This window comes from Necator americanus, chromosome III (genome assembly GCF_031761385.1).
Source record: "Necator americanus strain Aroian chromosome III, whole genome shotgun sequence".
Classification (NCBI taxonomy): Eukaryota; Metazoa; Nematoda; class Chromadorea; order Rhabditida; family Ancylostomatidae; genus Necator; species Necator americanus.
The window spans coordinates 3,788,074-3,805,929 of record NC_087373.1 but is presented as its reverse complement, the minus strand read 5'-3'; positions in this window follow the sequence as shown (position 1 = coordinate 3,805,929).

The window sequence follows — 17,856 nt, the reverse complement described above, 5'->3', positions numbered from 1 at the left end:
CCCGCCCAAAGCTCCCTGTAAAATTACTATTACTATTACTACTTTTGCTTTATTACTATAAAATAATGTGAAAACTGATGGAATAAAAAAATCTGCACTTCTTCTGCATTAACCTAATACAAAGCTAACAAATTAAACAAATAAAGTGCTGAAAAGACAGAAAAAAAAGAATATAACCGGTGTGGATCGGATCCGTGTACTATTTTGGCTTTGTGTTTAGTATTCAAATCCATCCAGACTTTGGAAGGAGAATTAGGAGTGGAGCTAAGTTATGTATTTTATTTTTTTCTCGTATTTTTCATTTTTTGCATTAATTTATTGTTATTGTATTAAGTTATTGTTATTACTGTGGAGTTATCAAAGTGATATAAACAAGCTTCAGACATCATAGTGGGATTCGGATTCACATCCGCCAGGAAGATTCCCTCTTCCATAGAGGGTCACAGGTGTAAAACCGGCTATTTGGCATACGGCATACACTTGTTGAATATTTCTGGTATAGTTGCTTGTGAACACGTTCCCCGGAAAACTCGTACACCAAAAATGAGGATAAATTTATCCTCAGCTGTCCCATAGTTGTCGCGAATAAATGATCCAACGCATTCCTTTTGTCTTCAGCAACTTTATAAGACTCTTCCGAACCGAACATAAAAGCCACACAGACAACTGTTACAATCCTTATGATTAGAGTAGCCTTAAAGACCGTAAAGGCGTTTATTAGTTCGGGGTCTCACGTCCACAGTGGCAGTTGTCCGTAGTTTTGCTCGTACTCAAACGAGGAACAATACACGCTTACCGGATGTGTTTATGTGGCCAGAAAAAATGACAACCCGGACAATTTACTTTCTGGAAACTGCGTGGGCGTCCGCGCAGTTGTTGTCCCGTAGATGAAGAATAATTTCTTCGCTTTCATTATTTCTATCCGGTGTTTTGTCCGAGTTTTCATGTCGTGTTGTTGTGTTTGGTACTGGCTACTTATTATTCAAGCGAAAACTGGTTCCTATGGGCAACGTTCTCGTTTTCAGTCATATATTATCTTTTGTTTGTTGCTTAAGAGGTAACAGTATTTTCCTGTTCGATAATATGCAAACTAATTGTAAATGATCAATAATTGATTTTTCTCATTGATCTAATATATGTACGTATTTGAGTGTGTTGCTATTCTGCTTCAGCTCTTTCCACTTTAATAACAGTTTAGGATGTTCTTGTCTCATTCATCCAATTATTTCAATCGATTACTCATTGGTCATTCTCATTTACAAATCGATTATTGATTGTTTCTTCTCGCTAACAAAAATGGACTGCTTTAGTCAGTCTCTTTTTCATTGATTTTTTTCTAACTTAATAACCTTAATTGGTTTTTTTTCGATGTTTAGCTGATTGATCACAAAATCAATCAATATCTGTACCCATTCGATGCCCACGTAGCAGCCATTAGATCCACGTTTCAGTACCATTCAGAGTAATATATGGAAATAATTACTACTGGAACTAAGAGTAAAGTAAGCAAGTAGGTAGTAAAGTAAAAGTAAAATAAATAAAATAATTACGAGTGCAATTTTTAAATTATTTTTTTAATGAAAATTATGTTGGGAATCTATGTGTTAAAATCTAAACATGCTTAATATACTAAGTATATTAATGTAAATACTTATTATCGATTGATTCTGCTCCCGCTTTACACCGCTGTTGCACCGTTTTTTTCGTTTTTTTCTTCCGCAAATATTTCCGCTGGAGTAGGATTTCGATCTGACGCAATTACGGTATTTTTTGAAACTCTCTTCAGTGAAATTGACTCATCGATCAGTTTCTGAGTAAAATAATAGTAATTCTCGGAAATACAAGCCTTTACACTATTTTCTATGTCCTAATTTTTTCCGTACAAAATTGTTGAAAGGGCAAACGACACGTGGCTATTTTTCTGTGTAAGGTTCTTTTTTTCAAATCACATTCCTTATGACAATTTTTTCCCAGAGTATTGTACTTCTAAAAAAAAGTGCGTTAGACGAAGTAGATCTGGGGTTTTTAGCGTTCCAAGCGTTTGGTTGGTCCTTTCACGATTTCTTCCGGGTGGCTACTGTGGTCTAAGTGTGCGTTGAGATAGATCGAAGAACATCATTGAGGAGACGGCCTCGCATCGACGTCTATTAGATCTACACTGATGTGACGACGAGTGCGCTAACAATCAGGAACTTGGGAAGGGATTCTCATTCAGAACGGGCACGTCACAACATGATTTCCTTCGTTTATCTCGTATCTTTACTGAAAAGACGTGTCGACGACGGTGCTCAGAGGAGAACGGGAAAGAAGGGAAGGCGAGGGAAGGGAGGTTCCCGTCATGCCCTTTTCTTCTCCTGCTTTTGACAACAGCTCTCGCCATAGCCCTGAATTATTAGTTTTGGACAATTTTCAACACCGATCGAATGGCGAATTCAAAATTTTACAACAACTGTCCGGTTGGGCGGGGCTTAGAGTTTTTAACATAAACAGCAGGTGATATCGATGTTGAACATGCTACTTGTCCGCTTATGAAAATATGGATGAAATAGTGTGCTTTGAGGAGAGAGAGAGAGAGAGAGAGAATGAGACACACATAGACAGAGGACATTAATCACAAGCATAACATCGGCACTAGTCAGCGGACCTACCTGGAACAGTAGCGGATATGAGCGGACTTCCGAGGGCTGTACAGACTTTCTCTGCTTCTCTGCTCCCTCTCTCGAATTATCGCTCTTTCTCAAATTCATACTATCACAAGTCCCGTACGTCAGCACTTAGTTAATTTTTCGTGGACAACATCCGAACAGGTTTCTACAATGTTTTTGTGCGGTCCACCATAATTTGTTGTTATTTTTGTTGTTTACGACAACACGAACTCACCAATCTGTTATGCCGTTTGTGGAAAATCGGAATTTCTGCACTGTCCGCAATTACGACCGCTTATAGTCGGCTACTAGCGATTTGTCTCCTCGAGAAAATCATCAAATGCATCATGTTCACATCATGTGCGTGTACTGAACACGTTAAACATGTTCAACATGTCAAGTGAGATCCAGAAATTTCTTGCTGACCGTTTCTTTGTTATTTGGCGTACTGTAGATAAATTGGATTGACGTGTTGGACGAGTTTCAACGTGAATCAGGCTAAATCACGGTGTGCGGAGTCATCGAATCATCTTTTTTTTTCTGGAAAATTTCCTTTTAACACTTTCTTTTAAAGGATTATGGATTTGTGTTATCTCGTAATTAGTTTTTTTTCCCTCTATTCGATTTTAAGCTGAATTTGATCCGCTGATTCAATTTCTTTCGCTTTAACCATTGATTTCTGTTTAGTCAGACGTATTTATTGAAAATCAATAACTCATTTGTGGTTATTGATTTTCAATAAATACGATAACCACAAATGAGTTATTGATTGCTCTGATGGTTCATGAACAAGTGATTTCTTTACCTGAATATCCTTTTCGCTCATTTTATTGTTGCATACGGTACTATTACGCTCAAATATTTATGGATAGCACAATCGTAATAGCAGTTTGTTTTCTAAGGAGATAAATCGATATAATTGATTGATTCCATCGTGTTTCAGATCGTTACCTTCTCAGCACGCGGTAAGACACTACAAGGAAATCCTGTGAATCACTCAATTAATCGATCATAGTCTTCGTTCATTGGAAGAAAAAATCGATCCAGTAGGTCAACGTCGGACCGACTCAAATTGCATCACCGTAATTTTTCCCCTATTTTTCGTCCCTTTAATCGACTTAATCAGCCAATGAACTTACGGGAATGAAAATTTCATTATGTTAATGAGTCATGCTAAATGAGTTCATTTCTTGGAGTCATGGAGACTGTAAACGATTACCTTCCACTCGTTCAGAGTCGTTTTATCCAGGATTTCCTACCAGTGCTTAAATAACGAGTCATAGTTAGAGTTAGGCCATACATATATTATAGAACTCTGGACCTGTTGCGCTGGATAATTATTGTATTTTATTTTTCTGAGAGTGGAAAAGACGAGCAGAGTTAATTTTTTTAAATGTTTTTTTCTCCGTTCGAGATCAGATTTTGAATTGCGATTTGATGCTTCGAACAGACCCTTCGCTGCAGCTACTCTGCTTCGCTGGCCTCCATAGTTATCCATGAAAAAAAAGTTTCGATTGTTAAAGTTTAAATTTTGCTTTGATATTTGAGAGGAAAAAAGCGCTGTCATATCGGAACGAATTTGCGAAAAAAATCCACGCTTTCATGCCAGATATTTTGATTTGCAGTCTAAATCCAAGAAGTGGAAACTAAGAATGTTGATCACTTTTGTGCAATTGCGGACTTTTCAGGAAAAATAAGCGGTGAAAAATCTGAAATGTGATCCGACTATTTTACTTCTTGATTTCTTAATGTTCTTGGCTACAGTCAGGCAGCTTGTTCAAAAAATATCTAGTCAGGAATCAGGTTTCCAGGAAACATGTTCAGTATATAAAAACATGGGGTGCACGTTGGTTTTCTGCAGTTACAGACTTTGTAAACTACAGAGCACCAATTCCTCATAAAACACAAGTGTGGAAAAAAATCACAGAAACCGAAGTAGGCATTAATCGATAAGCATAACAAAAATATCCTTGGTTTGTAGCAAAAAGGCAGAGTCGCGGTCACTCTGCCCTGTGAGATTATCGTAATCTTTTACAGTAAAAAAAAAAAACTTCCAAACATATTTAAGAAAACAGAAACTTTGACGGAAAACACAAAAGAACAAATTTAATTAGAAATTTTGAAAAGAACTGTACTTTACTGTGTACTTTCATACTGTAACAGGAACTAGAAAGGCGCAGACCCAATCCTTTCTCATTATCGCGTTATTCCCACCTAGAGTTTGAAATTCAGATCGACATCGGATTACTGTAAGTGGGAAAAATATAAATGTTAGATATATATATTTTTGAAAAAGAAAATTATATGCTGAAAAGTCTCGTCCGGAAAAAAAAACTCCGAACATTTTGTGTAGTTACGGACCTTCTCGAAGAGAATTCTCTAAAAATTTTTGTAATCATTACTTCTTCGTTATTCTCATGATAATATGTCTAGTTTCACGATGTATTACCGTATCGATTTCCCCTCCAAAAAAAAAAAAAAAACTTTGTATGACTTTTCAATCTGGTCGAGTAACTGGGAATGAAATTTCGGGAACGATAGGAAAATGTGATTTCGAACAAAATATTTTCGAACAAAAGGTTTCGTTTTTGCTTAGTTGCACGTTTTAATCGAATATATGTGTTGATAATGGAATTCATGGTTTGCCCTTTAATATTGCGATTCAGCTGTCCATCTGTGCACTCGTGTCTCGATTTCATCCGCTTCAACATTTTCTGCCTTGCACAGCAATGATGGGACAGAAATTCTGTAGTTCTGACCTGAATGATTTTACGAGATTTTCCCCGTTAACGGATATTTATTTATTTGATTTTTGTCGATATTCATTCCTCATCAACTAATTCATTCCTATAGATTAGCATGAACCCTCCTTCAAATTGTTATGACTTCGATTTTTTTTTCAAATTTTGAACAAAATTAATTTAAAAAATTCCTCGTGGTTTTTGCTGATATTTTGATCCATCTCAAATTTTTGCTGATATTTTGTTCCATCTCAAACTTAACTAGAATTAACGAATGGGCGAAGCTTACTTTTCTTGGGTTTAAAGGCAGTACATCACGAAAATGACGATTTCTGGATCTCTCTGGATAAATACAGGGTTCCAAAATTAACCCCATGCGGCTTACGAGTATGAACGTGCCTCCTCTCGCCCTCCGTTCCCCCTAATCCTCCTGAAAAACGCCGTGGAAAACAGCGTTTGTTCCTACAAGGCACGTTGGAACGCCCTTACCTCGCAAACACTTTGGTTCCCTTAGTAACCTATTTATTAGTTTTACTTGAGAAAGGAAAAAGCCGCGGGAACCACAATGATTCTTGACCGCTCGCAAGGGGACGCGCCGCGTAGACAAGAGCGGCGCGTTCTTGGATATCTCGTAAGAGAAAATGTTGTTTCTCACCCGTCATTCGGGACGAATATGGGAATTTTGAGTAAGACTACGCTCATATTCGTAATCTACAGCTCGAAAATTATATTTACCTGCAGGGACCGCTCTGTTTCCTCAGTTTCATGATACCCTGCTTTTAATTCACCTATACCACACAAGATGGCAAAAATGAAGCTATTCAAGTGTTTGTGTTTTTTTTTTGTTTTTTTCTTAAACTCGGCGTGCTTTACTTCATGCAAAAATATTGGAACATGAAACATTTTTGTTTTTTCTTTGTTTCCTGAGAAACTTTTTCCTTTGAGATTTATAGATGTGGGCGGGGTTTTCTTGCGTTTTTGGCCTCATTTGTTCGTTGGCTCGAAACAAATAACACCAGTAACCAGCTATCCAATATAGTTCTTTAGCTCTTTATTTATTTTAATGTTTTTTTTACTATTATTTAATGTTCTCTCATTCTCTGTCTTTGTTATCAGTAAAATTTTCTTGGAAAATATCTTAATAGTAATACAAATTTGTTTGCCGGGACATCAGTTTTGTCATTTTTATAGAGGAAAGGATACAAATTACGAAGTTATCGTTTTAAAAAGTTCCTGTTTTTTTTTGCATTTATGAGAAATGCTACACATTTCTCTTTTTTTCGCATGGAACCATGGAAACCAGAGATTTGAACAAGAACGGGGACAAGCTAGTGCATGCTAATACTAGTAACTGCACTTTTCACACCTTTTTTTTTCTAAAAATCTCATTAAAATTCTCTTGTTCCCCTGGAAACGGTGATGGATTTTCCTGTAGATAGTCGTGACGATTCGTACTGTTCGAAAACCGCTTTAAATTAAATGCATTAAATGATTTTTTCAAAAAATCCTTCACCATACGCGAATGTCGCTTTTTTTGTGGAAATCAACCTTTTTTCCTATTTTTCCATAACGGTATATGTATGTGTGTATGTATGTAATTGTGTTACGTTATATTCTTTTTCTAATGTTCTCGCAAAAACTTTCACTGACTTATTTTTAAAAGAAATAGCAGGTTCTTGTCTTGTTTATTTAATTTTTTTCGCTAAGATTTTCAATACATTTTTGTTCGTGATAAAACCTGGTTTTCAGAAAAAATTACACAACTTTAGGATGGAATTGTGCTGGCCTTCCTGAAAAAATATAATACGATGCAAGTAAGAAAATTAAGGAAAAAAAAAGAACTCCCACTATTTTTTTCCGTCTGTATCCAGAAGGGGATGCAAGAGACTCGAACTGCTATTTTTTGAGCTCGAAATGTCAGTTGATTGATTTTTTACTGCATAAAGGAGCGTTTATTTCTTTCCTTAAGTTTGCGCTCTCATATTTTCGTTTTTGATTGTTTAAAAACACGTAAATTGCATATTAAAAATTTTTGAAACCAGGATGTTTCCCCACCTTTGATATAATTGGGATTTTTTTTTGTTATATTATACTGAGAAAATTATTTCGAATTGATAATAGAACTTTTCACAAATTCTGGAAGTGTTTTCTTGTCTTACCTTCAAAAGAAATATTTTCAAAGTTGCATTTTTCTCACATGATTTTAAAGACGGCTGAAAATCATAACAAGGACACATTTCGAGGATTTTATCCTCGAAAATTTCCTGGGGTTTCGTAGACTATAGGGTTTATAAGATGGCAGTTTGAGTGAAATGAATTAGATGAGGTATCTCTTCTGGCATGTTGAGAAAAAAGTTATTAGAAACTTTGAAGAATTTGTGGATAACTTTTCCAAGAGATCAAAAGCAAAAATGTGTCATCTTTTCAAGAATTTCCATGCTTAACCAAATTTTGTAAACTAAATTCTGAAAGCGCTGTTATGTTATGCAGCAACGACGTTGAAAATCTTTTGAGGTGAAGGAGAAAAAGAGAAAATAAAATCAAGCTTCTATTCTGAAGGTAAACGTGAACAATTTTCGGATGAAAAGCAAGAAATGCTTTGGAATAGTCTTTTAGAAATTTCCGAGAATCCATAAGAGAAGAAAGCGCGAAAATTTTAGGTTCAATACTTTCTTCCGTGGAATTTTACATGTTACACTTTGCTTCCATTTCTTCTCTTGAGATTTTCTCTTGAGTAGCTTCTCATTCTCAAAGCAGATGTTGAAAAAAATTCAACACTTAGTGTAAAAATGAGAAAAATCTGTTCTCATGCACATTTTCTGTGGCAAATTCACGTATTGGAGAAGAGTTGAAGCGTAACGTATGACGACGTTGTTGTTGTTGTGGTGAGTACGCGCTTAACCGCGATGCGATGAGGTGGAAAACCTGTGCTGAACTATAAATGTCAAAAATCAACAGCTAACGTTATTTTTAGACAGACCATATCGGTTAGTACATAGTGAAAAACTGATCCCATTCGGTCGTTTTGGAATTTTTCGCACAAAATCCGGGCCTAACGCAACGTTTATGTTGTTGTTGATGAGTTTATCGGCATCTTATCGCGCTTCGCTTATGAAAATTGACTTTTCTGTCGAAAAAAATCGTTATCACCCATGTTTATTTATTTGTTCGTTTAATTATTTATTTATTCACATGCCCGAAAGGTGCACCAAAAAACTAGAAAACAAACTTTCGTCTGAATCAGAAACATTTGAGAAAAATTTGAGAAACTTATTGTCAGTGGAGTATGGCGCAGTACTCCAAGAGGAGCACGCGCGAATCCAGAACGAATCTGACGGGGGACCTTGAGCAAGAGGGTTCATCAACTACCTTTTCGGGGTGAGTAGCGTATAAATCATTTATGTAGTTCTGCTGCTCCAGAAAATGAGAAATCCCCTTATGACATCCACTACCCGAATCCAGAACGCTTAACATAGGTCTGAACTCCTAACATAGGTCTATTTATCTGAGAAATGCAGGGTTTGGCCGAAAAGCTTACGTTGGAATCCTGAGCGAATTTGGCGGGGGACCATGAGCAAGAAGGTTCATCATCTTCCCTCATAATCCACAAACGACTACCCAGCACAATCCAGAAACCCTCTAGAAGATGCGAAAGTCAATACAAGTCAATGTATGAAATTGTTTCTGAAAGGAACAAAAGATTTCCTACATATTTGTTTACATACATCGTTACATCCATTTACCTTATTTATTTTCACCGTATCCATATGTATTTTTTTATCATATTTTCTGGATTTTTCTCCTCTAATACTGTTGCGTATGAGGTAACGCAGGGTCCCGCAATGCACCGCTCCACGTTCTCCAGGAGTCATCAGTCGGAGAAGGAGGGGAAATCGTTGCTTAAATATTTAGCCGTCAAACAAAGGGTTCTTATCGTCGACTGGCAAATTCCACGCAGAAATTTTAATTAATCATTTTCGATTGACATAGGAAACGTTTCTAAACAAACTCTCCTTTTTTTTCACAGCACCGAGATCCTGAAGAATCGCTCTATTTACAGGATCTTCTCCGCTCCGCTCTTCTTTTTTCCTCTCAGAAATTCTTCCGTTGAGCGCAGTAGTTCCGTAATTTTTTTTCTGGAGATTTAAATTTGAATCTATTTCACGCAACACAAAAACACAAAAACGTTCACATTTTGAAACGATTTGAAAGCATCTGGTGAAAATTGGAATATCAGCGGAATGTAACGCATTCAGGACACCTGTCAGCTAATCTCATATCCTTTTCTCCCGCTTTCCAGATTCATACCATATCAAAATTGAAAAATACCACCTGTCTCCATCAAACTCCACCTAAAACCTCTGCACTTTGCACGATTCTCGCATCTAATCCTCATGATGAACGCATGATTTGTGCGTCGTTCAATTCCATGCAAAATCTCTGCACATCCTATGCAAAAGTCTTCCTTTTATCTAATTCTTTTAATGAATAGCTATCGTTAGAGTCCACAAGAGTTATGGATAAAATTCAGCGGCACATGATCCGGACAAATCGATACTTTTTGACGATGTTTACATTAGGACTATTTGAAATATCCGAACTCAATGAACATACATTATCATGGATTTTCCTGTCCGACACCGAAATTTTACACGTAACCGCATTTTTTAAAATTTTGCTGGAAATTCTTCGCTTCTTCACCTACGAATTCTTCTACAGTATTCACTGTGTGTTGTTCCGCGCCATCTGAGCACTCTTTTAATACCGTAATCTTGCTGTGAAATTCGCATTACGTATCCGAGGTAGCAGTCGCTTTTCTGGATTCCGTGCTACTGAATTTTGTCCATAACTCTCTCAGCTCTGATAATTACTAATTATTTCGATTTTTCTCCCTCTTAGATTTTTTTGTGTTCAAATTATTTGAATTAATAATAATAACTAATAATAATAATAATACTCAAAAAATTCCATAGTCTCGGCTGTGATGCTTTCAAAAATAGTGTTACACTTAGAAAGTTCTAGCACTCAAGCAAAACCGATCGAATCTATCTTTAGAAGAATTTTTTCAGGAATAAATTATCCAGTGATCTGATGGTGTGAACGCTATCAGAGCATTGGTAGATCAAATACTCTGGATTAAATACATCCGTTCACATAATATCTGGTCGAGTTCTGCGATCCCTCCTTGATATTAAAAAAAAAAGAATATTCGCTCGAAAGAGTTTTGACTAATAGTTTTCCGGGGAGGAGGGGGGGGGGGGAGAGAACGAGAGGGAAACGGGCACCATAGCGCTGTACAAAGTACGATCAGACGAGAGAAAAAAAAGAAATAAAAATGACTGTTCAAATAAGTTTTCTGCACGTGCCAATGTGAAAATCCACAATATTACCTACAGAAATAGCGAACTTTTTTACACTTTTTTTTAAACGTAGCGACACGTGCAAACCATGTGATGCATTTATTTGTGAGAGTTTGACGAAGAAAAATGACTGTATCAGGGATATCTCTCAGGAATAAAAATAGTTTTATTTTAGTTGCTCGAATTTTCCGAAAACTCATTTGATAAATTCTATATTTTTTTTCTACTTTTTTCCCAAAGAATTCGTCCTATGCAAAAATAAAAAATTAAATAAAATAATTATACTATACTAAAAATAAAAATACTAATTATACTATACTAAAAACTAAATACTAAAATAATTGTTGTCTCATTTCTCTGTTCCGAAGAAAACGATCGAAAATCGATGAAGACGTGCCAATTTTTTGTGCCCCACGCCGCCGCACAACGGGCGTTACGATGCGGTTTTCCCGAACATTAAGGTGAAAATTACGAAATTAATACTATACACTCAAATGTGAGGTTTACGGTAATTATCCTTTAATTTACACCTCATTCTCTTGGTTTTTCCTCTAGAAATTGCTTTTTCAAGCTTTTAAATTCTAAATTTTGAGATTAAAGTTTAGGAGGAGAAAAACTTAAAAATTTACACATATTCTACTTTGTTTGGAATCCAGACCTTATTCTACTTCGTTTGGAATCCAGATCGAAATCCTTGAAAAACCCACTATTTACTTAGCAGTTAAGCAGATGCTTAAACAGATCATTTTTGTGTAGGCTGATCAATCAAACAATCACTTTATCTTTTGAGGCTTAGTTCATTCCAATTTGTTTTTCGAGCAGGACTCACTAAAACTTCTGCAATAATTGGTGTGGAGAGCTGCAGCAGGTCGTCCTCACGAAGCTGTACTGAAAATTTCACCTAGATTGAATAACTTTTTGAGGTAGGTCACTTTCTTGAAATTTTCTTGATCATGTTTTAGTTTAGGATTATTATTAGTGTATTTTACAACGGTGACAGTTCTAACGATTTTACAGATCGGATAAATAAATCTTTAAATTAATCTTTAATCTTTAAATAAAGTAAAGGGTAAGTAAACAGATTAGTAAGTGGTTAAATGAATAAAAAAAATTGTTAAATGAGTAAATAAAATTGGACTATCAATGAAACGTAGAAATCGAGTAAACGGGCACATTAATCAGCAAAAAGGATACATATTGTAGTTCTTGCACATTGAATTCAACAGCTGCACCTTAGTAGCAAAAAAAAAAGCAAATATATCCTATAAATAAGAGTTTTTCATGGGAATTTGTTTCTTTTTTTTTGTGAATTTTGTACTGTACGCAATCCTTTGGACAGTCTGGATATCTTAGTTGGTTTTATGACACGAGTCGTTCCTTCCATTCACTTAAAAGCACCCCATTCACACTTCAAAAGTGCCTGATTCTAAAAGAAAAAAACATCATTACCTTCGTTTTTAAAATATTAAATTGTCGAACTTTGTTTCTCTGCGCTCTAACCACCGCACGGCAACGACGAGAGAATCGTCGGAATCGCTACGGATCGCAAAGATCTTTTTTCTATGCATTATTTATCGCAATTAAGATGGAATTTATTCAGATCCTATAGAAAAGGCGTGAGAACTCGTCAACGGATGAGTTCTTATGATGTGAATACTAATGGTCCGGCCGCCTTACATTACTAAGTAGCAGTCTAATGCAGTAAAGTCCATTCGAAAGCAGCTTCAACGTCGTAAGGACTGATTTTGACTCGTTTTTTTTTCTTTTTTCAAGTTGAAAGCAAGAAGAATTGGAATGTGGTCAATTCATATTCCCCTATTAAGACTTTCGTTCCCGATTAAATCACTTTCTTTAGTTATTTTTGCTTTGTTTTCTATTTTATTTGAAAAAAACAGGTTATGTCCGGTTCCAGGACTTAGTTTTTTTCTTCTATTCTCTCAAAAATGTCATATGCTTTAGTATTTATTTTATCACTTAATATTTTAATTAACTTCTTAAATAAGTTCGTACTAAGGAAATTCTCTTTTGGATGGGGATTACAATGATCGAAAGGCTGCTTTTCTACTCGTTATCCAAATATATCCGATTATTTTAGGTGTAATACGGTAGGAAATCTGATTCCTGGGCTTTTTTCACAAAAATACATTAAGCATGCTTTGATATAATGAATATATAACAATGTGTTTGAAGAATAAGGCACATTTTCTGGAAAAAGAGTACAGTTCCCGTTCGAGTAATTGTATATTGGGTTAGAACTGATTGAAATAAGCAGGCAAAAACCTCAATTTCTCTGTTTCTCTGCGCCTCTCTAAGGTAAACTCTATTAGAAAGAGATTTATACCGAGGTCGTGTCTGTTTTTTATTCCCACTAATCTTTTACAGTGCTTAGCACAAACAGAACGGGCAGTGTTCTGTTAATTTCTCGAATTGAATGCACGTTCGGCTTGGTTTTGTCGTTTTTCTCGTTTTTTCTAGAAGTTCCAGAAGCTGACTTTTCAAAATTAAAAAGAGGAAAAGAGTAAAAGGAATATATTCTGTATTTTATAATGGGGACCAGTTTTCGTACCGTAGAAATCGTGAATTCTAAGTGAATAATAGGTTCACTGTAACATGTAAAGGTACAGATCTGGTACATGTCGATTTTTCGGCGAAAATAATGTGCACTAAGCGCAAATTTTTCCATAAATGAATAAACGAACCGTAAATTCCCCGTAAATCCATCACGATCCATTAATCCCATAGTCTAATCGAGCATGTACGGTACCAATGATTTTCTCATGCGTATTATTCTTATTATTCTCATTTTACGTTAATCAAATCTATAGATTTGATTAGTACGACGTATTTATACAGTAATATCCTATTACTAGTTTACTCAGCTATCCGAGACCATTGATTCCCGCAATGTAACTTTTACTAGGGAAAGAAAAGCAAGGTCCCTTTTTTTCTCCCTAGTAAATGGTGAAGTTAACATTTACTTAGAATTCGCAATTTTTATGGCACGAAAACTGGTCCCCTTTTCCCGAAAGGTGGTCGTACATTTTTCCCCGTAGTTTCTCGAGGAACACAATTAATTTTTCTTTTCATTTTCGTCGCATAATAGGCGTAATTTTATTTACTGGTAATGTCCTAGTCGATTTTTTTGCGGTAACATTGCCGCTAACGTAATTATCGACGACGATAACCATGCCTACATACGTTAGTCATCTGGATTTGTTCTGGAACGTTGGACATACAACTACTTTGCTGTTTATTTGCTATTTCTAATGTATATTTTTTTTTTAGTATTTTGTATTTTTTTCTTAATTCTATGTGTTTTCTTACTACACAGCAATAGTTTCGTCCACATTTAATTAGTCGTACCATCGCTAATTATACTTCAGCTACAATATGATAAAATAAATAAATAAATAAATAAATTGCATAAGATGTCTTTGCGCACCATCTTTCTTTCTTCTAAATCTCTAAAGATAGTGGTTTAATTACTAATTTCTTGATTATTTCTGGATCATTCCTCATCATCATCATTCAGGATCATTTCTGTTCAATATTCTTCATCATCATTTTTCAGGATAATTTACGTTTCTCGATCAATCCTTATCGTCATCATTCAGGATCAATATTTCTGTTCACTATCACACAAAACACTAATACCCTCTAAAAATCGTAAACGTCCTGGATTCAACAGAAAGAAAACCGTAAACCTGCAAAAGTGCGGTACTGAAGGTACAGGAGGCGTGGGTAGGCTGTGTTTTTCTTTTCAGGACCCCATTCACTGCATGCGGCGATAGCTTTTCTGGCTGCTTTATCAGTGGCGAAATCATGCTCTTAGTGCGGATTATTTATAGCCGTTGTCCGAATTTTCATGGACACCTGATCGTATCGATCGACGATGCGATCATGTCGTCGTGGTTGGCGAAGTTCTATAAACACCTGTTCCTGTTACCACACACCACTGCACACAAACACCAACCACACCCGATGGCAAAACATTATGTTTCAATAGTGTTAAGCATTACTTTAGCCAACTCTCGACTATTGATCGTTATTGATTTTTGGGCAGTGGGTGCTTTCTGCAGTTCTTACTCGTTACGTTGAAATCTAGGTAATTTTACCCTCGTGCAAAGTTCTGATTGGATCAGAAGGTTGCAGAAACTAATAGCTTGTATCAGCGATTATTGATCGATATTGATCTTCTTGGTGCGTCTTTTCGTTCATACAATTTCTATTGATTGATGATACTTCTCGATCTTAGTTTTCGTTGCTAAGTTTACAAAGTTCCATGAAATTCTACCCGTCAACGGTTCACATGAAGTCATTTATCGATCGATATCTTTTTTCTAGTCGCAGTCTCCGCAATATTTAAATGAGATTACCATCTTTCATAGGCTAGTAAGTTAGATCTATGCTTCCGATTTTATTGATTCACATAGATCGTCTCACCTTTGATCAGTTCAGCTGATCGGTGAGTTTTTCTTTATCGTTTTTTTCTTCTTGTTTAGATGTAATAAAATAAAAGTCGTTGTGCTCCAGTTCTATTTTTCTTCCTCTTTTCCCTTTCATTTCATTTCTATTTTAGAAATTTGCTCAAAGTTTCAATAATTTTCAACCTGTTCCGGACATTACACTCGAACAGATGATGTTTATTGTGTTAAAGTTTTGCTATCCGGTTACAAAGTACACAATTTTCTGAATGTTATCGTTTGTGCCGTTCCAGATGTAACAGGATCTGTCTTACATCGTTATTTTTCTTTTCTGCGAAAGTCTGTGATTTTCTGGAAATTCTCTGCGAATTCTCTTTCGTCTATCTCGTCTCAAACTCACATAGTCGTCAAGATAATCGGTAGTGTTTTGTTTGTTGCAGCTGTCCGAGATTCTACGATTTCTTACCTCCTCAGTTGCTTATTGTCTGAAAAAATCAATAGTATGCTAGTATGACTGTCATTCCATGAATCTCCTGGCAACAAAGTACAAAGTTCGCTAGGTGATAGCAAAAATTATCTACTTATTTTTGGAATAATGTTTGACATGTATAAAATAAGTGTGTAATATACTTTTAGGAGATTTTTGAAGTCAACATAAGACTTGGAATTGTTATGCGGCATATTGCCATTTGCTCCGCCCCTTCTTGCCCCCGCATGTCTGCATGTCTTGATTAACGCCAGAAACTTTATCCTTTTAACTTTATCCTTTTATATTGCCATTTGCTCCGCCCCTTCTTGCCCCCGCATGTCTGCCTCTATCTCTTGGTAAAATATTATGGGCGGGTGTGGTGTAGCGGTTAGAGGTTCCGCTTCCTGCACGATCGATCGGAGGTTCGAATCCGCCCTAGTGCTCACCAAGCCTTTCATCCCTCCGGGGTCGATAAATTGGTACCAGACTTGTCTGGGAGGATAAAAGCACTGACTTGACACATCGGCTAGCCACCGCAAGTCATTGTATAGGCCAGATACACGTTCGTAAACCTCAAACGATTCTGAATTGAAGTGAACGTGGGGGCGCATCCCAAGCGGATTGATTAACGCCAGAAACTTTATCCTTTTAACTTTATCCTTTTATATTGCCATTTGCTCCGCCCCTTCTTGCCCCCGCATGTCTGCCTCTATCTCTTGGTAAAATATTAAGGCGATAATCGTGCACATTTGTCCAGTAATAGATTAAAATAGGAATGATTTGTTGCACGATGAGGATAACATAATGAGCTCGCCAGCAAATATCCCGAAAAAAAAAACCTATGCGCCACTTGCAGTGTTTGACAACGGGTGCACGGTCATGGCTACGGACAGGAATTTCCCGAATTTTCTTTTTTTTTGGTCAAATAATTGGAACTGTACAAAACTCCACGACTGCGTAATCATTTAAAAATCATGATAATAAAATCCACTCGTCTGTTCTCCTCTTTGAGGGAACGATGTCTGCGTCTCTGTCCTATTATGCACTCATCAATTTATCTCTGCGTCTCTCCCTGTCTAGAAGATGCTTCTCGCCGGGAAACATTCCCCCGCTTGTGGTTCCAAGTATTCATTAGTCGATTGTCTCTATGTACTTCAATCTAATAAGGTAAAGAGTGTTGTTTTCCTCCTAGCCAACTAACTCGGAGTTGTTCTCCTCGCCTAAACGTTATTCCATAGTGTCAATCGAAAGAACGCAGAGATACAGAACTAATCCAGAAAAAACCATCAAAATATCAACGAAAACAATGTTCTTTGCATATTTTATGGGATGAGGAAAAAGAATTGTTGCTGGTTCGCTCCTCCTACATCTCTGATTCCTATAAAACCGCCTAATTTGTGTTACTTCGCTCAAATCTCGTGACGTCTATCGAATATATTGATTGATCTTCGCCATGCTGAAATACATTTAATCAATCAATATCTTATTACTAATGTTGTTTTACAGTAATCATGTTCTGGACACTACTTCTACGCCCTACTGGAACTTCAGGATCTGTCTTCAGAAACTCAGTAATTTCATCTTTGATCCTTTCATGCTTCCTGTCTTTTTCTCAAAGAGAGTTTTTTTAGTCAATTCACACCTTGTTTCATTCAGAAAGATGTTTTCTTTTTCAAGATTAAGCCATTGTTTTAAGTCTAACAAAAATCACTGGGTTACTGTAGAGTTACTGTACAGTACAGTGCCCAGTGGGAATGAGCTTTTTTTTGAAGGAGATTTAAAATCGTCTACTCATCTCATCCTCTCTCTGTGATAACGATAGTAATAAAATCTCATTTCAATGCAACAGGATATTGTTCTGTCATATCTGCTAATTCAATCAATAATCGATTTCTCGCCCAAACAATGTCACGAAATTGCTTGTTAGTTTACTTTTACATCAATTCGCGGAGGATTAAGTCGTAATTTTAGCATAGTTATGCTGTGTCATTTTTATTCAATTCCTAGTTTATTTCGAATTTCTCGTTGCACGTGATCCTTCTGCTCCTTTTCCTCTTTCTTCATGAAAAAAAAATATTCACCACGATGACGAACATTTCTCATTTCTCTTATTTTGACACTTTTGCCTCTCTTTTCTTTTGTCGTCTCTTCGTTCGTATATTATATGTATATATATATATTGATCAAAATAGCAAATTTACTGTCTTTCATTACAGT